This window comes from Lontra canadensis, unplaced genomic scaffold (genome assembly GCF_010015895.1).
Source record: "Lontra canadensis isolate GAN:19392208 unplaced genomic scaffold, GSC_riverotter_1.0 scaffold72, whole genome shotgun sequence".
Taxonomy (NCBI): Eukaryota; Metazoa; Chordata; class Mammalia; order Carnivora; family Mustelidae; genus Lontra; species Lontra canadensis.
This window is the reverse complement of record NW_022631066.1, coordinates 4040664-4063661: the sequence shown is the minus strand read 5'-3', so window position 1 is coordinate 4063661 and position 22998 is coordinate 4040664. Positions and strand designations below refer to the sequence as shown.

The window sequence follows — 22998 nt, the reverse complement described above, 5'->3', positions numbered from 1 at the left end:
CAAAGTCAGTGACTTACAATTATAATCATTTATTTTTCTTGTTCCCAGGTCTGCAAGTCAGTTGTCACAGTCTGCTTGGCTCTAGGTTTCAAACTGGACTCACTTCTGCTCCCTGTGTCTCTATATTGTCCTTAGACTGGAAGCTAACCAGAACATGTTCTTCCTAGAGTGGATGGCAGGAGCACCAGAGGCCAAGCCAACGCACAGAAACACACCTAAGATCTCTGGGGACATCGTTTTTGCAAAACCCCACTGACAGGCATGAAACATATGGACACACCCAACATCAATGGGGCATTAGTACTTCTTCTAATGAAGGTCCTACAAAGTCACAAGGCAAAGGCATAGGCACACAGTTCTAAAAGGGGAAGTGAAGATTGTGGGGAAAACACTCCAATTAATCATAATTAATCACCGCCTCCCCAATTAACTCTCCAATGAGCAAAATATATGGGCTTATCATGGTTTAACACGTTCAGCCACATATCACCCTCCCTCACCTTAGCTAGCCAGCACCACTGTATATTACACATAAAGATTGGACTCACACATTGTCACATTAAACAATACCCACATAAACAATGGCAACCATCTCACACACAATCATCTCACAGCAAACACAATAAATATTACATATCTCCCATTACCCAACCTCAGAATGCAAAGTGATTCTTTCCATCCAGTAATTCTGTCTTTCAGTCCAGCCAGCTAAATCATGTTTTCTCACATTTTGAATTGCTCTGACCTAAATAGAATATACCTTGCCACTGAGTCATTTATTTGATGTCACACATAATTGCTCTCTTTAGTTCCTCCATGTGGTCAATTTATCAGACAAAATGTATTTGAACTTGAAACTGACTCCCTGGAAGAGAAGCTAGAGGCGAAGTGTGGCTAATGCATCTCTAGAGGGATCTTTCAATGAATTTAATCTATGGGATCCAAAAAGAGTAACTGTATCTACAATATACATTACTCCAAACCCCCAAAATCATTGCAGTAATTGACAGATACAAGGATAATTCACATGTAATTAATTCCATGTCTTTCTGCCTTCAACATTCAGACTGAAAGATAAAAGCAGTTTCATCGGCCACAATCGAAGAAGCCAACAGTTACAACCTGTTAAACCCAGTTACCTCCTAGAAGTAATTAGCAGGTGTCACTGCACTTGCAAACACCTGCCCCAGCAGCCAAGCACAGATGCCCATCCGGGGCTGGAGAAAATGGTGAGGGCCCTGGGAACCCCTCGCTTTTGTTTTTTGTTTTTTGGGGGGTTTTTTTAGATTTTATTTATTTATTTGACAGACAGAGATCACAAGTAGGCAGAGCAGCAGGCAGATAAGGAGGGGGAAGCAGGCTCCCTGCTGAGCAGAGAACCCTTTGTGGGGCTTGATCCCCGGACTCTGGGATCATGACCTGAGCCGGAGGCAGAGGCTTTAACCCACTGAGCCACCCAGGCGCCCCAACCCCTCACTTCTGAAGCAAAGGGAAGTGCAAGAGGAAAGTGTTCTTGAAGAGAAATAATTATTCCCCTCTGAAAGATGCCCAGCACACACACACACACACACACACACACACACACACACTCCACGACTGAGAACGGGAGCATAGGGCTGACAGAGCCCGCAGCTCAGAAAAAAAGGATTATAGTCCTGGGGGGTGGAGACAGCAAGCACTGCCTTCTTGGGAAGGAAATATATTAGCAGTGACATCAGACGTGAAGGCGGCTGCTTGACCGTCCTGTCTATGAGACAAAAGGAGCAGGACCGTGGCTATCATTTTTGCACAAAATTAAAGCTGCCCCACAAAAGAAGAAAAGGGGGGCCCTGAGCTTGAGCGAGGCCTAAAAAAGTAAAAATTCTCTTGAGTTCGGTGTAATTATGAAGGGATTCACAGCAACACCGCGGCGCCGAGGAATACCAATGAGCAGCGCTATGGTAACTGAGGAGACAAATATATCAGGAAGATAAATAGGAAGACGCCGCAGGAACAAAATGAACTCCCAAATCGACTATTCAGTATTTTTGTAAACTGTTGCTAATAACCCCTTCACATCAAAATATCCTTGAATTTCTTTCTTTCTTTTCTTTTTATTTATTTTTTTTAATTTCCAAACCTACTTTACGGTTTATTCTTGAGACGTTTCCACACATTCTAAAGCTGACACAGCTGTTTGGGAGCTATCTCTCTGCAAATGCTGCTCAGTTTGAAAATAATTATTTCTGAGTGGGTAAGGCTGGCTATGAGCTAGATGCTGCGAGCAGCAATTCTTACCGCGGTCTCAACCGGTTTACTCTTTGGGGTACGAATTCTTTCTCCTTTACAGTGTATCCAAAAAAAAAGAATCCGCACCTCCATTTTTAAAAAGGGAGCATTCCCCCTTCCATGGCCAGCTTCCCCTACACAGCTGATCTCTGCCAGGAGGTCTGGAGAAGGGCTCGCTCCAGCTCATAACTCATCATGAGCCTTGAGAGGCTGGACACTTTTAGATGCCTCTTGTGTGGAGCAACGCAAAATCACAGATGGACTGTGGCCACGCGGGGCGTCACCATGGCCCAGACTGCTAGGAAATGCCCAAGTTTTTTGAGATATTTCCTTCCCAATAGAATCTACTTTACATGAAATATACTAAAACAGATATGTTATCTCACAAAACTGAGATCTGCCATCCAGATTGCCCTTTAGCATGAGTATACTTTTTGGCTTGATTCGTTCATCCAAATAATACAATTTTAAAACTTCGTTCTTGGCTTAAGCCATTGAATACAACAGGAGAAGCTCATGTATCTTGATCATCACACTCATAAAGCCTTATGATTTGTCAAAAGTTTTACAGACTTAAAAAATAGCTTTACTTGTTTTTATTTTATTTCTCTTACTACCTCCCTAAAATTCCATTAATTCAGCAACTGTCTTTCTCACTACCTCCTTAAAATTCCATTAATTCAACAACTACGCAAAAAGTAGGCAGAGAGCCCTTCACTGAAAGGGACCACGCAGGTCATGAGAAGTAACTGACTGGTTTGCCTCTATTAATGTCTCCTGGGACTCCATTATGATTCTCTAAACTCTCAAATTATCTCTGTGCCTTGGCTATGTCCCCTAACAAGTTAACAGGTTATTTAAGCAAGCATGGTAAGTTATTTTGTAAGTAATTTTGCCTTTTTTATAAATAAGAATTTCATTATGCTTTAAAAAGATCAACCAGTAATATCCTTTTCCCCTTTATTTTCTCTTTGAACTTTGGAAGTAACAGGCCCAGCAACACCTGAATATGCCAGGTGAGGTCTCCATGATCTGGACCTTGCCTCCCACTTTCCCTTCAAGCCTATCCCTGAGCTCTGTTGTGTGTCTTTAGACACACATCACCCCATGTGAGCCTCCCATCCATGTGTGTTGGCATCTCAATCGTATTTTGCAGAAACAGACTCAAAATTTAAGTTACTTCTCAAAGCCACGTTAACCAGTAAGGGACAGCAGGGGTTTTCAGCCCCCTCAGAATCCATACTCTTCTGCTCGATCTTACAGATTTTCCCTACCAAGTTCCAGGACCGCACTTTTCCCTAGGAGGTGAGGCAGCTAGCAAAGATCAGGGGTATTATTCCCAGAATGCTTTCTTGGTCACAATCTCCAAACCACTTCCAAAGGTAAGAACAATAGTCTCCGCTTATAGAACTGATCTGTATCACTCTAAGGACAGTGACGCAAAAACAGAGAGGATCCTGTGAGAGGAAAGTGAGTGAACTAATAACATTTGCCTGGTGTCTGCCATGGGGTAAGACGTGTGGAGGACTGCCGGCTCCATACATTATTGCCGGCCTCACAGCGACCAGGGAAGAGGGAGAGAAAAATCACCATCTTAAAATGAAGAATACGAAAGTTGAAGAAACTTGTCCAAGACCACATAGAATTAGATGGTGGATACAAATTGAAACCCGTATTTATCCTCACTCTCCTCCACGTTCCACTGGCTCTCGGGGTTGGATTACATGAAGGCCAGTTTCACACACGAAGCTATTAAACTTCTTAAAGTGTCATATGTATAGCCTAAAAACCAGAAAATTTTACAGGGGCATTTTTGATATCCCTCAACATTAAGAGGAATGCAAAGCTAAACAAATTTCGAGAACAGCCCAACCCCTAACACGATTTTTGCACTAAGATTTTGCCCTGTTCTCTTTCTTTGTAAACCCCAGAACGAATTTTGAAATGTTGTACAATCAATCCCTGCCTTGGCCATTTTGAAAAACAAATGTTCAAAAAGAAGATAACAATGCAGTATGTATAATCTATAATAGTGTAAGTTAGCCATGCCTCGTAAGTGTTTTATTTTCAAAACTCAATCTTTCTATATAGCAGTGGAACATGGTTTTAGAAAGCTTCCGTCACTAGTAACTGGCTTTTCCCCCCGACTGTCACCGTTCATTCATCCGTAGGGACACTACTTCCTCCTAAATATTTACCAAACTCTTCAAATCAACACTAATCCTGAACTTATTCCCTCAGGCTCAAGCCTTCATTCATTCAAACATTTGACTGGTGGGATGACAGAGCTACTGGGCCCCTGACCAAACTATCTCTGACCACATGCCTGATAACAATGCCAGCTTCTCAGGCCTACACCCTCATGGGCCTCAGCCATCTTGGACTCCAATTCGCCCCAGTGGCCCTGCCAAAAGAGTCTGGAGTGGGGAGAGAAACAGCCACTGTATTCATTAGGCAGAACCCTGCCACGACAGACCACACCAAATCAACACACAATCTTATTAAAAACAATCATTTTGTAATAAAAACGTTGTATTTATGTAATAAAAAACATTTATTACATAAATACAACATCAAAGCACACTGCCTACGGGGCCCTTTCTCCTTCCAATTGGTTTGCCAACCGGAAGCTCCTTCAACAGAAATTCTAGAGCACCAACCCCCTTTCCCCTCACATACACTCACTCTTCAAAATGTGCCTCCTTCAGAGTTCTCTCTCCCTTCCTTTCCATCCCCTTGATTATCTGCTTAATTATCATGCACTTTCATTACAGCAAACATTTCCCAACTTGACTCTCTCCTTCATATTTCTTCCCATCCAATCCATTTTTCTGCCTGATTAATCTTGCTATAACATCATTTTCCACAAATCACCCTCCTGCCCAAGTACGTACAAATCCCCCTGCCTCATGATAAAACCCATCCCCCTTACCATGCCATTCAGCTCTTCCACAACTAGCCTTATCTCTTCTGGATTTTCTGTGGGGTCACCAGTCCACTGATGGTCCATCAACACATCTGCCTCATTTCCAGCACTGCCCACAAATATCCTGGGCCCTGCCATTCCTCCTCCCACCTGTCAAAGCCCCAGCTCTTCCATTAAAGTATGTCCTCCTCTAAAAGGCCTTGCTTTCCTTCTCATTATACCCATAAATATCCCCTTAAGTGTTTTCCACTGAGAGTGCTCTTAAATCCTCCTTGGTAGCAGCAGAGCACAGGAGAAAGATCACATAAGTGTGCAGGCATGCACACACGTGGAAACTACCAGCGAGCCCTGCCCAACCCATGGCAACGAACTTGTCCTTCTCAGAGGACGGCTACTTGCCTTCAGGCACGAGCTGTGTTCCTGTCTGTCCTACAAAACTCTGTGCTGAGCCAAGTCAGAAACCACAGCAGGCATGGCATTGACGCTTCGGGGCACTCAGAAGGAGCACTCTCACAGTAGTGGAGTAAATGAGTGCTTGGTTTTGCTGAGCCATCTCAGAAGAGAAAGACAGCTCCTGAAGAATTTAGGATGACCAACTTGTTCTCCAACGCACTATGGATAAAAGTGTTTGACCAGTTCCTCAACAAATAAGATATAGCTCCACTAAAAATCAAATTTCTAATACAGCAGGACTTTCTATGATCAGGCCGACTTTAAAATTGTTTTTAAACCTGAATAACTTATCCTTCTTTCACTGGCTTTATAGTAAGTTAAATGTTAGTACTCTGGTCGGTGGTAGTTGTATAGAAATAAAAAGTTTAAAAATTAGATGCATGAGATACAAGGCTATACGGAATTAGAATACAAAATCAGTAGCTCAGGAATCATGAGGACATTTATTCAATACAAATTTAAATGGATGGAGCAAACAAAAGAGCAAAGCTGTTAAAATAGTAGCTTAACTGACTAAAATAATTGATACGCAAATGAAAAGTTACAGTGCAAACAATCAAAAAGTATTAAAAACCTCCAGGAACAATAAAAATCCAAACTGAGGGCTACAATAATTCCCCAAAATAAGTAAAATAAAGTAATGAGACATTTACCAGAAATTACAAATTGCTAAGAATGCAAATACAAAAATTTCACTTCTTGAACAGAACTTGGAGAAGTTTAAACCTAAAGTGTTCTAACACTACTATGACATGGCATTGACATCACAGAAATGTCATCTGTAGCAACGATTACACTGAGATTGTCAGGCCTGCTAAGGAACATCTCCCACTTTGGGGTTAGAAAGATGTGAGCCCTAATAGGAAGGGCCCTTACTAGCTGTGTGACCCCCAAGTTGTTTATATAACCTCTCTCAGTGCAGCTTCTACACCTACTAAATGAGATCACGCTTACCTAAGAAAGTTATTGGGGAGATCCTACCTCAAAAGCCATCAATACAGAGACTGGTTCATGGTAACCCTGCCCTAAATAATGTCCATTATAGGTTATGACCTTGCACACATCCATTCATCTAGAATCTGTGGGCAAAACAAATCTCTGGAGAAAGGTCTCTATCCTTACTGGAGCTCTCGCAACACAGGCATTTGGAAACCGTGGGCCCTGACCGCTAGGAGAACTTGCAGATAAAAGAAGGCAGTAGAAACAATAGAACAACAAAAATGCTCTATCTAGGTCTCATACTTGACATCAGCATAAACAAATATATAACATAACCCGCAGATGGTTGTGAGGAAAAACAGAAAGTAGAATAAAGCACACGGCAATCATCCTATCCTATCTGTATATTTGAGCCTTTGAGTGCCCCAAAAGATGTCTCTGATACCCTATAAAAGCCACAATCAGAGTTCACAGCCAGTCACAATTATGTCATTGAATTCCATCACTTCACTTCTCATTGAGTGGCTCCTATCTGTCCAGGGCACAGATCAGAAGGAACGGTGGCGAGGGGGAGACTGCATGCAGGCTGACTAGGGGGGGCTGGGCAGTAGGTCACACTCACACCAGGGCCTGGCGCTCATCACTCCCCTGAACATCCCAGCCAGGTGACACCCGCTGTCAGAGCTACAGCGATAAGGCCACGCGAGCAATCAGTCTCTTTCCCAGGCTTCCGTTTTCCTTGCTTATTCCCATCAGCAGCACCAAAACTGTTCCAATCCTAGGACTGGCCTTTCCCATGTGGAAACTACAGAGAAGCCCAAGTGTGTGGGCAAGAAAGAAGGGGCATGGAGGTCCCTCGGAGTAAAGACTTTTCCAGTGTATTTCAACAACCATTTATTGATTGCCTCATGTGTGTGAGAGCTTGGAGATGAAAATAAGAACTCTCGGGAACACTGTATTTTCCTCGCCCCAGGGGAAGTACACCCCAAACTGACTCTATGTCAGGATTCGAAAAGTCAGAGTGTTTCACCTCCACTCATCCAGAGACACATCTCGAAAAACGAGGGGCGACGGCCCCATGTTCCCTCGCCAGCTCTCCTTTAACTGCCTCTGAGGCCGTTAAGCTTTTCACATTTATTCAAACATAAACATGAACATTTCCCCTATAATGTCTTTTTTCTCCCATAATAATCTGTACTCTAATTCAAAGAAATGCAATTTCATCGTTGGTTCACCAGGCTGATGTTTGAGAAAAGACCATGTGATGCAAACCATAATGACTAAGGAATAGAATACACAGCAGATGATTTCCAGCAATGCAGTCATTTACTATAAAGAGCTTCCTTCCCTGATGAAAGGTTTTTTAAAAATTAAGCTTTAACTGCAGCCATGAACTGTTCTATGTCAGATGCCCGCCCCCCGGTCAGTACCACCGGACTCATCGTCGGTGAATCTCAGACTCAGAAAGGACTTTGGCCACCAAGAAGAGGGCCGGGGAAGGGCTAGCAGATGGGGCCAAAGGAGATTGTGGCCACCACAATGCATATATTATCTTCCACTGTGAAGGACCAGTTTGGCCCTAGCATGACCCATGCGAACAGCCACGCAGGGGCCCTTAGCAACCATTGAAGTGGGTAGTTTAGCTGAGTGCGCAATGCTGCACTGTGGGATGATGCTGGTTTTACTTGTGTTCTCAGTCTAAAGAGACTTGTCCTGGCCCCAACAGAGCCTATCACCTTCCCTGTCTACACAGGGTCACAGATGCCAGACCTCCCACAAACAACAGAAGTCTCTGCAGAAAAAGAGGCCATTCCCACATAAAGGACTGAAGGGGAAACCAGCACTTGCAAAGGAGAGAATGATATATCTACATAAAAAAATCAGGTGGGCTTAAAAGCTCTTTAAATCTAAACTCTGAGGGCACCTGGGTGGCTCAGTCAGTTAAACATCCAACTCTCGGTTTCAGCTCAGGTCATGAAATCAGGGTCATGAGATTGAGGCCTGCATCAGGCTCTGTGCTCAGCAGGGAGTCTGCTTGAAGAATCTCCTTCTGGCCTCTCCTCCCATGCATGTTCGCCCTCTCTCTCTCTCTCTAAAATAAATAAATCTTTTTTTTTTTTAATCTACACTCTGAACACATTTGGAGATGGAAGGGTTAAATATGTATTGTCAACAGAAAGAAAAACTCTGAAACAGGAAAGTCTTGTCCTGAAATGGATGTAAGTCAGCAAAAGTTTCACATGGAGCAGAGGACACCCGATAACATTCATCTCTAGTCTTTCTGGGTGCTCTGCTACTGGGGAGACTGACAAAGATCTGGAATAAAGCTGATATGCTGAAGGGAAACCAAGCACAATGAAAGCAGAGAAAGGAAGGCAGTGGTCAGATGGTCATGAATGTCCACATTGGGAGCCAAGGACAGAGGATGAGGGCAGGACGCACAGCAGAAAGGTGGATAGCCAGCAAAGCTTCTAGAAAGCCCACTTTCTCTCCAGCAAGTAGCAGGCAAGGTGTCATGGAGACAAAGGTTGTCAGGAAAAAGCTCATCTATTGTCAGACCTGGACATGGGGTCCTACCCCTCCCAGGCCAGCCAGTTGGCACTGCCTGGCTGCCACCTTCCACAGGGAGAATCGGGACTTGGTACAGGATGACAACCGGCAGGTAAGGCGTTGGAGTGCGGCCCATGACACATAGACAAGGAACTCACTGGGTCTTTTCAAGTTGCAAGGTAGACATCATTTCATGGTCTACCAAAATAAATGATTTACAGGATAATACATGGCAATAGTGCATTATCACAGATACTCCAGGGAAATAAAAACTCAGAAAAAATAATATGACTATTGGTAAAGCCCAGGTGTCAGTAATTAGTAGGTGACTGACTTTCCACTTCATGGGTGAGCAGACAGTAGAAGCTTAATGTTCCTTGGCAAGTCAACACTCTCCTTCAAAACTAAGTCTTTCTGTTTCTTTTTAATAGTCATATGTTTGGATTCCCAACAGAAAATACAAACCGGCTCCCTTGTTCTGTTAGACAGCAATTTAATGTACCCATTCCCTACACCCACTACACCAAATATCCAAACAGCTCTCTATATTTCTAACACAACTATTTCTCATCTAAGGATTGATCCAAAAACAGGCATGAGAAAAACAAAGCCAGCTTTTTTCTCTGTAGGTAGTAATCAGGTGATTTGTTTGGTTAGTGGGTTTTTCTGTGTTTCTTTTTTTCCTTTCCAGAGGAAAAAAAAGTACTAGCTCTATATAAATGCCAACCTCTAAAAAGAAGTAGGTACTTCTTAGACAAGAGGAAAATATCTCTGAGGTGCGAAAGAGGGAGGTGTTTTTAATGTGGATGAAACATTGTTCTTTCAGTATTAATTTACAAGAGTCTCACTAATGTGAGTCATAAAAAATTATTCACAAATAACTGTAGCAGAGTTTTGTGTCCCATGCAGGGGCAAAAAAAAAATGTCTTCTAGAATTGCGGATAAACACCAGAAATTAGTCATCTAGCACTTAGTTCCCACCTACTGTGTAAAAGCTTGAACTATAGAACACTTACCTTGTCAAAGATCTATTCAATGATCTTTGTATTTTATGATACAAATGAATTTCTAAAATCATAAATCCGCAGAGAATTAAAGATTTACAAGTCAATTAATCAGGTTTGTTTCCGACCCGGCTCTCTGGACTGACCTCCCACATAGTCCTGCTGGAACGTTTTGGATGGGACCAGCTCTGGGATTGTGCTCGTACCTACCTCCTATCTTGCTGTTCAATTGTCTCTCTCCCCACTCATGTCCTCACTGCTCAGCACCTCCCTTGTCCCACGATCATTCCTCTGGTGGTGGTTTCCCTAGTATTTGTTGAAAGGGTCTTTTGTTACAGTACCATGTGATAACATGCACATCTGAACTACTTGCTGAACCAGATTGTTCTTCAAAGACAGAAACTCTGACTCTTCCTTCTGTATCCCTCGTGGAATCTAATATACCAGTCTGACACCAACTCTATCCAATCGATGATTATTGATTGAGGGATGATGTCATGGGTTTCCTGCATGGACTTGGGGTGTTCATATCCTGCTGTGGAGATAAAAGCTTCCCAGACAGGGCCTATCTAATCCGAATATGAAAGGGGTTGTCTACACAGGTACAATCACATGAGCAATGGGAAAAATGGTTACGTAGTTCTTTTTTTTTTTTTAAGATTTGTATTTATTTATTTGACAGACAGAGAGAGATCACAAGTAGGCAGAGAGACAGGCAGAGAGTGGGGGGAAGCAGGCTCCCTGTTGAGCAGAGCACCCCATGTGGGGCTCAATCCCAGGACCCTGAGATCATGACCTGAGCCGAAGGCAGAGGCTTAACCCACTGAGCCACCCAGGCACCCTGGTTACATAGTTCTTATCATGTGAACTACTAACCTTCCTTTCAATTATTTGCACATTTCAGATAAATAAAGGGAGAGGAGAAATGTGGGAAAGGGGATAAATCTCAGACATCTTAAAGAACATTTTCAGGTTTTGTCTCTATTAGGAATGTTTATAAATAAACCAAAAATTGTCCAAAGAATCAAGAATTCCCAAAAAACTTTCACATCATGTGTGCATTCCAATTTTATTTCTATAGCTCCAAACAACAGAATACATCATAACCCGAAATTTTCTATTATATGTATGGATGTACTTACTCTGTTACATTAAAAACATTTTAATTTGACCCTCAGATTGTTGATTCTTCAAACCATTTTTGTCCCTTTCGGACCTACACTGATTTCCTAACAGCCCAAAAGAAATTGTGCGTGTTCGGTAGTAATAAGTTTTCTATTAATAAAATCTCTTCTAAAATGAAGACATTGCTAATGAATAAAAATATGAAAGTACCGGGTACCTGGGAGGCTCAATCAGTTAGGTGGCCGACTCTTGATTTCGGTTCAGGTCATGATCTCAGAGGTCTGGCGTCGAGCCCCGAGTGGGCTCAATGCTCAGCAAGGAGTTTTCTTGAGGACTCTCTCCCTCCCTCTCCCCTTGCTTTCGTGGTCATTCTTTCTCTCTCTTCCTCTCTCTCTCTCTCTCTCTAAAAATAAATAAATCTTTTTTTTAAAGGTGAAAATAAAAAACTATTTCAGTATTAGAAAAAATTTTACAAGAGCGTCTGCTGAGTCAAATACCTAAATGTCTTAAAACTCAATTAAATAATCCCTCCTCTTATCTATATTCCCATGACCTAGAACCGGAGCTAATGGCATATACTTTCAGAAGCCTGGCACAGCAGCACAGAACTTCAAGGATCCTGCCTTACACACGCAGGTCAATCCCAAAAAGCCACAGGATGAGAAACCGTGAACATGAGCCAACTCCCATGTGGCAAAATAGCTGAGCTTTCTAAAACCATACAGAAAAGGCACCTGAGTGGCTTAGTTGTTAAGCATCTGTCTTCAGCTCAGGTCATGATCCCAAGGTCCTGGGATTGAGCCCCACATCAGGCTCCCTGCTCAGTGGGAAGCCTGCTTTTTCATCTCCCACTTCCTCTGCTTGTGTTCCCTCTCTCACTGTGTCTCTCTTTGCCAAATAAATAAAATCTTTAAAAAGAAAAAAGAAAAGGAAAAATCTTGGTAAAATTCTGGGGGTAAAAATGCCAGAAGGCCTCATTATTTGAAACAAAATTTGACATAACTAGCTCTCAGACTTCACCTGTCTAGGAATGACAAGGGCACATCATAACTGCAGATTTCTGGGCTCCCTCCAGGTGGGTCTGAGGCCAGGCCCACAAGCGAGCACCTTCCACATGCTCCCCAGTTAACTGTGACACAGGAAACCCCAATTTTGAGAAATACTGACATACAGGAAGAACCTCACACACTTTTTTTTCCTCTAAAATCTTCTCAGTACTGTCCTCTCTTGAAGTCTTTGGGCATTTCTGAAGAAAAGCTGGACAGACAATAAGATATTTAATTAAGCAAAAGCTGGAAAATCGAGATCTCATCCCAAATTCTTAAATTCTTATCAACATGAGAGCAGCACCTGTGCTCTCCATTTGACACACCCACAGCCAAGTAAACAGACATAACAGACAAAATGGGGGGGAAGCTTAAGTGCAGCTGCAAACAGTCCCTGATTTGTACACACAAACACACACACACATACACACACGCACATACAACACACACATACACACATGTGCACACACATATACATGTGCACAAACATATGCATGCACACATCTACACACTTAGAAACATGCACATACCTACACACACATACACATACACACCAACACAAACATGTACACATACCTATACACATATACACACCTACACACATGTACACACACATACACACTCACATATACACATGCACATATGCCCACACACCTAAAGCCATATACACATGCACAGTTACACACACCTAAATACATGCACATACATACACACATACACGTGTGTGTACGCAGACACACATGCACATATGTGTACACATAAACACACATGCAAATGGATTCATTCTCTGAGTACTCCCCACCACAAAACCTAGTCTACACATAAAATAGACATCCAATAAGCATTTGTTAAAAGCCAAATAAATTTAGAGCAGTAAATCACAGGAAATTCATCTAATAAGTTAGCAGAGAGATCCCAAGCAGGCCAGATGGGTCAAGTAAGTCCCTCCAAATTGAACAGAAAAGCTCTAGTGCCACTGTCGGTGAAAGAAGTAAAAAATGGTACTGTCAAATGCATATGAGCAAATATGCCTCTAAATCATTATTTTATTTCTTTTTACATCTACCCACATGTATGTATATACATATATACAATGATACTTACATACCTTCTTTTACTCTTTGTTTGGCTCAACCAGTGTCAATAGCTTGTATGTATTAGTCCATATTTTTCTCCCTACACATATCATCTCCATCAGACATATGCAAATACAGACATAGCTATGCAGACACATGCACACAGGGAAAGTTTTAGAATTTATACACTTTTCTCTCTCTGTATTTCTTATTGAATAGTAATACCACATGGACATCCCCACAAGGAATCTGATCTACCACATTTCACTCATTCTAATGGCTGCATGATATTCTAGGGTGTGGATTATCATAATTTATTCTAATATTACCTCATTGATGGACTTTCACTATGCTTCCGGATTTTTGCTACTACCAACAAAGCTGTCCTAGAGATCCTTCTACATGTTCCTTTTATGCTGATGGTTTTGTTCATACAACAGAGATTCCCAAGAATAGAACTACTGGATTAAAGAAGATATGTATTTTTGGAGGGAGGAGTAAGATGATGGAGGAGTAGGAGACTTAGATATCCTCAGGTCCCAGGAGTTCAGCTGGTCATCAAACTTTCTGAAGACCAACAAGCTCAACAGGAGATAGCAGAGAAGAAAAGCAGCAATTCTAGGAATAGAAAAAAGATCACTTTCCAAAAGGTAGGACGTGCGGAGAAGTGAATCCATGGTGATAGGAAGGAAGAGAGACCGCAGGGGTAGGGACCGCCCCCAGCAAGTGGTAGAGCAATGGAGCAAAAATCAGAACTTTTAAGATGTCTGCTCCACTGAGAGATGCCACTCCAGAGGCCAAGCAGGGGTGGAGCCCTTGCGGGGACAGTGTGGTCTCAGGACCCTCAGGGTCACAGAAAGACCAGGGGTGTCTGAATGGGGCAGAACCCCCAGGTATCAGAGAAGAGAAGCTGGCTGTAGACACAGTGCTGACCAGTGGGGTCTCAGCTCAGGGTTATCTTAAACCGGGATCCGAGGCACAGTCGGGACACTGCTGTTTAAGCAGGGACCCCACAAGTGGCAGATCCAGAGAGACCCCTCCTTCCTCCTCTGGAAGGAGCAGCATGAGAACACACTGCCGGAATCTGCTCAGTTTGGAGACTCCAAATGGGGCCGTGTGCCAGAGACAGAAACACTCTGTCACAGGCCAGGTGAGCAGGTGGGGACCTGGGAGACGGGAGGGATTGACTGCTTTTCTCTGAAGGCACAGTGAGCAATGGGGCCCTGAGCTCTTGCCTCTTATCGGGCCGGAGATTGGGGTGCTGCCATTTTCATTCCCAACCTCCTAATCTGTATGGAAAATGTTCAGGGAACAAAAACTACCGAGACCAAAATCCAGCAGATTACTTAGCTTGGCCCATGGCAAGGACCGTGCAATTCCATCTCAGGCAAAGACATTTGAGAATCATGGCAGCAGGCCCCTCCCCCAGACCAGCAAGAACAACCAGACAAGACCAAGTTCACCAATCAATGAGAATGGCCGAACTCCAGAGCTAGGAGAAAGCAACACATGGATTTCATGCCCTTTTTCCGATGATCCTTTAGTCTTTTGAAATTAAACTTTTTTAATTTTATTTTTTTCTTATTCTGTTTTTTTTTTATTTTTCCTCTTTTCTATTTTAACCTTTTGTAACTATTTTATCTTATCAATACCTTTTTAAAAATCTTTTAAAATTTAAATTGTTATAGGGGCGCCTGGGTGGCTCAGTGGGTTAAGCCGCTGCCTTCGGCTCAGGTCATGATCTCAGGGTCCTGGGATCAAGTCCCGCATCGGGCTCTCTGCTCAGCAGGGAGCCTGCTTCCCTCTCTCTCTCTCTGCCTGTCTCTCTATCTACTTGTGCTCTCTCTCTGTCAAATAAATAAATAAAATCTTTAAAAAAAAAAAAAATTTTTCATTGTTATAGTCCTATTTTATCCCTTCATTGTATTTAACCTTATTTTTTGTATACATATAGGTTTTTTTTTTTTACCTTAAAATTGTGGGATACAATTTCTTCTAATAGATTAAAATATACCCTAAATCTAGCACATGGCTTTGTTCTAGTCTCCAGCCTAATTATGCTCTTTCTTCTTTTTTTCCTTTTTCAACCAACTTCTTATCAATTCCTTTCTTAGATTCTTTTCTAGTTTTCATCTTTTCAATCATATTCCATCCCTTCATCATGTTTACCTTATTTTTGTGTATATATAAGTTTTTCTTTCTTTAAAATTTTGGGAGGTAGTTTCTTCTAGCAGACCAAAAGAGACCCAAAATCAAGTGTGTGGCTCTGTTTTATTCACCAGTCTAATGTATATATATTTTTTCTTTTTTTTCCCCCTTTCTTCTCCCACTAGTTTCAGATCTCTTCTGATTTGGTTAGTGTATATTTTTCTGGGGTCTTTGCCACCCTTTTAGTATTTTATTCTCTCATTCATATATTCTTATCTGGACAAGATGATACAGTGGAAAAACCCACCACAAAAATAAAAGAACAAGAGGCAGTACCAATAGCTAGGGACCTAATCAATATGCACATTAGTAATATGTCAGAACTAGAGTTCAGAATGATGATTATCAAGGTGCTAGCTGGGTTCAAAAAAAGCATGGAAGATATTAGAGAATCCCTTTCTGCAGAAATAAAATCCCTTTCTGGTGAAATAAAAGAACTAAAATCTAACCAAGCTGAAATTTTTAAAATGCTATTAATGAGGTGCAATCAAAAATGGAGGCTCTTACTGCTAGGATAAATGAGGCAGAAGAGAGAATTAGTGATATAGAAGACAAAATGACAGAAAATAAAGAAGCTGAGCAAAAGAGAGACGAACAACTACTGGACCACGAGGGGAGAATTTAAGAGTTAAGTGATACCATAAGACAAAACAATATTAGAATAATTGGGATTCCAGTAGAAGAAGGGGGGGGGAGAAGGTATATTGGAGCAAGTTATAACAGAGAATTTCCCTAATTTGGCAAAGGGAACAAGCATCAAAATCCAGGAGGCACAGAGAACCCCAAAATCAGTAAAAATAAGTCCACACCCCATCATCTAATAGTAAAACTCACAAGTCTCAGAAACAAAAAGAAAATCCTGAAAGCAGCTTGAGACAAGATGTTTGTAACATACAATGGTAAGAATATTATATTGGCAGCAAACTTATCCACAGAGACCTGGCAGGCCAGAAAGAACTGGCATGATATATTCAGAACACTAAATATGAAGCCAAGAATACTATATCCAGCTAGGCTGTCATTGAAAATGGAAGCAGAGATTTAAAAAATCTTCCAGGACAGGGGCGCCTGGGTGGCTCAGTGGGTTAAAGCCTCTGCCTTCAGCTCGGGTCATGATCCCAGGATCCTGGGATCGAGCCCCGCATCGATCTGCTCAGCGGGGAGCCTGCTTCCTCCACTCTCTCTGCCAGCTTCTCTGCCTACTTGTGATCTCTGTCTGTCAAATAAATAAATAAAATCTTTAAAAAAAAAATCTTTCAGGACAAACAAAAACTAAAAGAATTTGTAAACACCAAACCAGCCCTACAGGAAATATTGAAAGGGGTCCTCTAAGCAAAGAGAGAGCCTAAAAGTAACAGACCAGAAAGGAACAGAGACAATATACAGTAACAGTCACCTTACAGGCAATACAATGGCACTAAATTCATATCTTTCAGTAGTTACCCTGAATGTAAATGGGCTAAATGCCCCCAATCAAAAGACACAGGGTATCAGAATGGATTAAAAAAAAAAACCATCAATATGCTATTTCCAAGAAACTCATTTTAGACCCAAAGACACCTCCAGATTTAAAGTGAGTGGGTGGAAAACAATTTACCATGCTAATGGACATCAAAAGAAAGCTAGGATGGCAATTCTTATATCAGATAAATTAGATTTTAAGCCAAAGACTACAATAAGAGATGAGAAAGGACACTATAACATACTCAAAGGATCTGTCCAACAAGAAGATCTAACAATTTTAAATATCTATGCCCCTAACACGGGAGCAGTCAACTATATAAACCAATTAATAACAAAATCAAAGAAATAAATTGACAATAAAACAATAATAGTAGGGGATTTTAATAGCCCCTCACTGAAATGGACAGATCATCTAAGCAAAAGATCAACAAAGAATTAAGGCCTTAAATGACACACTGGACCAGATGGACATCACAGATATATTCAGAACATTCCATCCCGAAAACAACAGAATACACATTCTTCTCTAGTGCACGTGGAACATTCTTCAGAGCAGATCACATCCTGGGTCACAAATAAGGTCTCCACTAGTATCAAAAGACTAAGATCATTCCCTGCATATTTTCAGACCACAATGCTCTGAAGCTAGAACTCAATCACAAGAGGAAAGTTGGAAAGATCTCAAATACATGGAGAATCTTACTAAAGAAGGAATGGGTCAACCAGGAAATTAAAGAAGAATTTTTAAAAATTCATGGAAGAAAACTATAAAGTACTCATGGAAGAAATTGAGGAAGACACAAAGAAATGGAAAAATGTTCCATGCTCATGGATTAGAAGAACAAATATTGTGAAAATGTCTATGCTACCTAAAGCAATCTACACATTTAATGCAATCCCTATCAAAATACCATCAATTTTTTTTTCAAAAAAAAATGGAACAAATAATCCTAAAATTTGTATGGAACCAGAAAGACCTCAAATAGCCAGAGGAATGTTGAAGAAAAAAACCAAAGGTGGCTGCATCACAATTTCAGAGTTCAAGCTCTATTACAAAGCTGTCATCATCAAGACAGTATGGTACTGGCACAAAAACAGACACATAGATCAATGGAACAGAATAGGGAGCCCAGAAACAGACCTTCAACTTTATGGTCAACTAATCTCCAACAAAGCAGGAAAGAATGTCCAATGGAAAAAAGAGAGTCTCTTCAACATATGGTTTTGGGAAAATTGGACAGCCACATGCAGAAGAATGAAACTGGACCATTTCCTTACACCACACACAAAAATAGACTCCAAATGGATGAAAGACCTCAATGTGAGACAGGAATCCATCAAAACCCTTGAGGAAAACACAGGCATCAACCTCTTTGACCTCAGCCACAGCAACTTCTTTGTAGAAACACTGCCAAAGGCCAGGGAAGCAAGGACAAAAATGAACTATTGGGACTTCATCAGGATCAAAAGCTTTTGCACAGCAAAGGAAACAGCCAACAAAACCAAAAGACAACTGACAGAATGGGAGAAGATATTTGCAAATGACATATCAGATAAAGGGCTAGTATCCAAAATCTGGAAAGAACTTATCAAACTCAACACCCAAAGAACAAATAATCCAATCAATAAATGGGCAGAGGACATGAACAGACATTTCTACAAAGAAGACATCCAGATGGCCAATGGACACATGAAAAAGTGCTCCACATCACTCAGCATCAGGGAAATACAAATCAAAACCACAACGAGATACCAAGTCACACCAGTCAGAATGGCTAAAATTAACAAGTCAGGAAATGACAGATGCTGGCAAGGATGCAGAGAAAGGGGTACCCTCCTACACTGTTGGTGGGAACGCAAGCTGGTGCAACCACTCTGGAAAACAACATGGAGGTTCCTCAAAAAGTTGAAAATAGAGCTACTCTACAACCCAGGAATCACACTACTGGGTATTTACCCTAAAGATACAAATGTACTGATCTGAAGGGGCACGTACAACTAAATGTTTATAGCAACAATGTCCACAATAGCCAAACTATGTAAAGAGCCCAGATGTCCATCAACAGATGAATGGATAAAGAAGAAGTGGCATATATATATACAATGGAATACTATGCAGCCATCAAAAAATGAAATCTTGTCATTTGCAATGACATGGATGGAACTAGAGGGTATTATGTTAAGCAAAATAAGTCAGTCAGAGAAAGACAATTCTCATATGATCTTTCTGATATGAGGAATCTGAGAGGCAGGGTTGGGGGTCGTGGGGTATAGAGAGGGAAAAAATGAAACAAGATGGGATCAGGAGGGAGACAAACCATAAGAGACTATTAATCTCACAAAATAAACTGAGGGTTGCTGAGAGGAGAGAGGGTGTGGAAAGGAAGTCTGGGTTATGCACATTGGGGAGGGTATGTGCTATGGTAAGTGTTGTGAAATGTGTAAGCCTGATGATTCACAGACCTGTACCCCTGGGGCAAATAATACAATATATGTTAATTTAGGGGGAAAAAGCAATGAAAAAAAAGAATACATGTATTTTTATATTTTAGTACTTTTCTAATTATTAGGTAGCTTTTTTTTAAGGCAGTGATGTTTCACATTTCCAAAATAGTTACTATTTTATTTTTTTGAGATTGTATTTATTTATTTGACCTAGAGAGAGCACAAGTAGGCAGAGAGGCAGGCAAAGAGAGAGGGAGAAGCAGGCTCCCTGCTGAGCAGAGAGCCTGATGTGGGGCTTGATCCCAGGACACTGAAATCATAACCTCATAGCTGAAGGCAGAGGCTTAACCCACTGAGCCACCCAGGTGCCCCAATGGCTACTGTTTTAATCAAGATAAAATAAAATCATCCTTAGAAGGCAGAGAATCCATAATCTTTCTGGGTCAATACTCTAGACTCTGTTGAACTACAAAGTTCATCCAGTCCTCTTCCTCCCACTGGCCAATCTGGCCACTCCCCCACAAGCTTGGGACTCCAATGGCCCTCACTCTCCCATGAACTCCCTGCAATTATATTCTAAAGTTGGCATATCTTTGCTTGTGTACCTTTTTCAAAAGAGAAGTTCAATGGCCTTCATCAAATTTCCAAAGGGGCCCCTGACCCAAAAGGGTTGGGAGTCTCTCCTCTGGAGTCTGGAGGATAACAAGAGGTCTGGGTGTTGCTGATGACATGATTTAATTCTCTCAATGACAACCAAAAAAAGTGAATTTTATTAGAGAAGTTTTCCAGTATCCATAAAGTAATCAAAAACTTTTTTCATCCACATTATTTTAAGAAGCAAGCTCTACAAATAGTTTACAAAATGGTATGGGGGCTTAAAAGGGGGGTGGCGCGGGGAAACATGGATGCTGGAAAACAAAAAACAGAGAGAACTATTTCCAAAACCAGATAAAAGGTCATTTCTTTTCTGATATATTGTTTCTCGGAGCAGTTGGTATTTGATCCATGTAAGGGAGAAATATTCTGGGCTTCCTTTCAAAGAAGGAGTAAACATTTCAGTATAGTGAGAAGAGAAAACTAAATGGGATACAGAAAAACATAACAGTTTACTGAATTTGGGAGAAGATCTTTTGAGGAGATGCAACAAACCCTTCTAAGCCAGGAGTTGTGTCTTTCCTAGGTCACTTCTCTTCCCCCACTGGGGCTGGCTTGTCTCCACACCCCCGCACCTTGAAGGCAAGCAGTGTCTGACCAAAGGAGGTATTCAGTAAGCATAGATTAAACCAGTAAGTGAAGCAGCTTTATATGAAATTAAATTACAGGAAATGTGGGTAAGTCCTTAAGTGAGATTTCTTCGCTAGTAAAGTTTTAAAATCAAGAATACCATGATTTTTCTTGATTTGTGGTTAATGGCAAAAAAGAATTAGAAAGGCATCTCTATCTGTCTACCCCTCAAGGAAGTGTCTAATTCTTCATTCTTTTGTTTAAAGATTTTTATTTGTTTATTTGAGGGGGGAGGGGCAGAGGGAGACAGAGAATCTTAAGCAGACTCCAAACTGAGCGTGGAGCCCGATTTGGGGTTCAGTCTCACAACCCAGAGATCAAGACCTGAGCCAAAACCAAGACTCAGACGCTCAACCAAGTGCACCACCCAGGCGCCCCTAATTCTTCGTTCTCATGAGCTCCTGATTTTCATGAAATTACTTTGTGTTGTTCCTACTTCATTTCATGCATTATCACCCTTATCATCAAATAGTAAATATAATCCTGGCAGTTGCTTAGCACGGTTATTAAATAATAACCACTAAATTAATAAATGTCTGGCCTCTAGTTTAACATCTAAAACAAGGGACAAAGATGAAACAGATATTTTTAAAAATTAAGTTTATTAACAAACTACCAACAGAATAATTAACAAATTACTGAACAAAATGGAGAAAGCCTGAACTGTGTTTCTGCTTGTTATATTGTGGAATGAGCGGTCTGCCCTCTGAATAGGCCATATTTTGAAAAAGATCTCATTACCTCACTTCCAGAAATCATACTACCTCTGTTAGACTTTTTCACTTTTGATCTTTCTGAAAACATATGGAATGACTAAAAGACACAGGAACAGCAAAGCTAATTTATGTGATGGGAACTAAGATTGCAGTGGTGTGGCTATCTCAGCGTCTGGCCGTGAATCATACTTAGTCACTGATAACAAACAAAAAATACCTTGTGATTTTTTCAGGCTTTCAGTATTTCAAAGGGACTATTTCCTGAACATCATCTTTCCAAGTTAGTTTTATTATATATGTGTACATATGTATGAATATATATGCATATTATATACATATGTATATACATACATATAAATACATGCATATTGTATATACGTGTTACATGCAAGTGTGCATATATGCAATATACATACACATTTTATATGTATTATATATAGTTCTATATATATATACACAGATATATACACAAACATATATATATAGTACATACACATATCTAAGACTTTAAGTGGTAACCCTCTAAAGAGTAAAATAGTCTCGAATGAAAAGTTTCAGGGCTTTGACAATTATCCAATCCCCAGAAAATCTTGTTAAGTATATGTTCTCTGTGCAATAACAGAAACATAGATAAGATTTATTTTAGTTTTAATTTTAATGATTTATAAAGCATTAGAGCTATTCTAGGGATAAAGAAAAAAGACTATGTAATGGTTCTAAGATTGACTGTTTTAAAAATAAGTTTGGATCCTTGACGTCACTCCTTCACTTCTTTAGTTTAAGTAAGCATGTGAAATTTGGTATATTTAGTTGTTGGATGTCTAAAAGCACTGTGTGTCTGGGAAGCTAAATCTATAGCTGGAGATGCTTGTTAGATTTCCCTTCATAGATATTTGCAGATTCTAGATTCCCTTGAAGGAAAAACAATTCCACATACATGGAAACTCAGTGTGTCAATCAAAAGGAGGCCAGAACCTCTCTGCTAGTTAGGAGCAAATTTGTGTTCATTTAATTTCTGACTTACCATTATCTTGGCCCTTGATTGTCACCAAAAATGAAAAGAGAGGCAGGAAGGGGAGAAGGTAGGGAGGGAAATTCAAATTGTTCTCCTCAGATATTTGGGGATGAGACACACTCCATTAAGAGAGTACTGTCAGTGTTCTCAGAAGCCCAAGTAGAGATCTCATTTGAGAATGCCACATAATGATTTTTCCAAATAGAAGCTTTTTAAAAGAATGAAGCCAACAGAGCCCTCCTTCTGCATAGCATTTGGCAGGCCAATTTCCATCTTTACAAGTCCCCTGCAGAATCCCAGTGGGCGGCCCTTCTGAAGTCAGTGAAAGCTAGAAGCAAAGTTCTGAGATAAAGTGAAATGATAACTAAGCCAAATAATTTTTGATAAAAGAAAACACATGTATTTAAGAGAGTCAGAACACTGGGCGCCCTGAGGAAGTCTGCTGTGTGCTGCTGGCTGCCACAGAGAGGTCTGTCCTT

General features: G+C 40.9%; 1 protein-coding gene across 2 annotated transcripts in view; it reads right to left on the bottom strand.

The window, feature by feature from the left end:
- Positions 1 to 22998, bottom strand: part of NEBL (nebulette) — a 355773-nt gene that overhangs the window by 207619 nt on the left and 125156 nt on the right. The gene's annotated exons all lie outside the window — the stretch shown is intronic.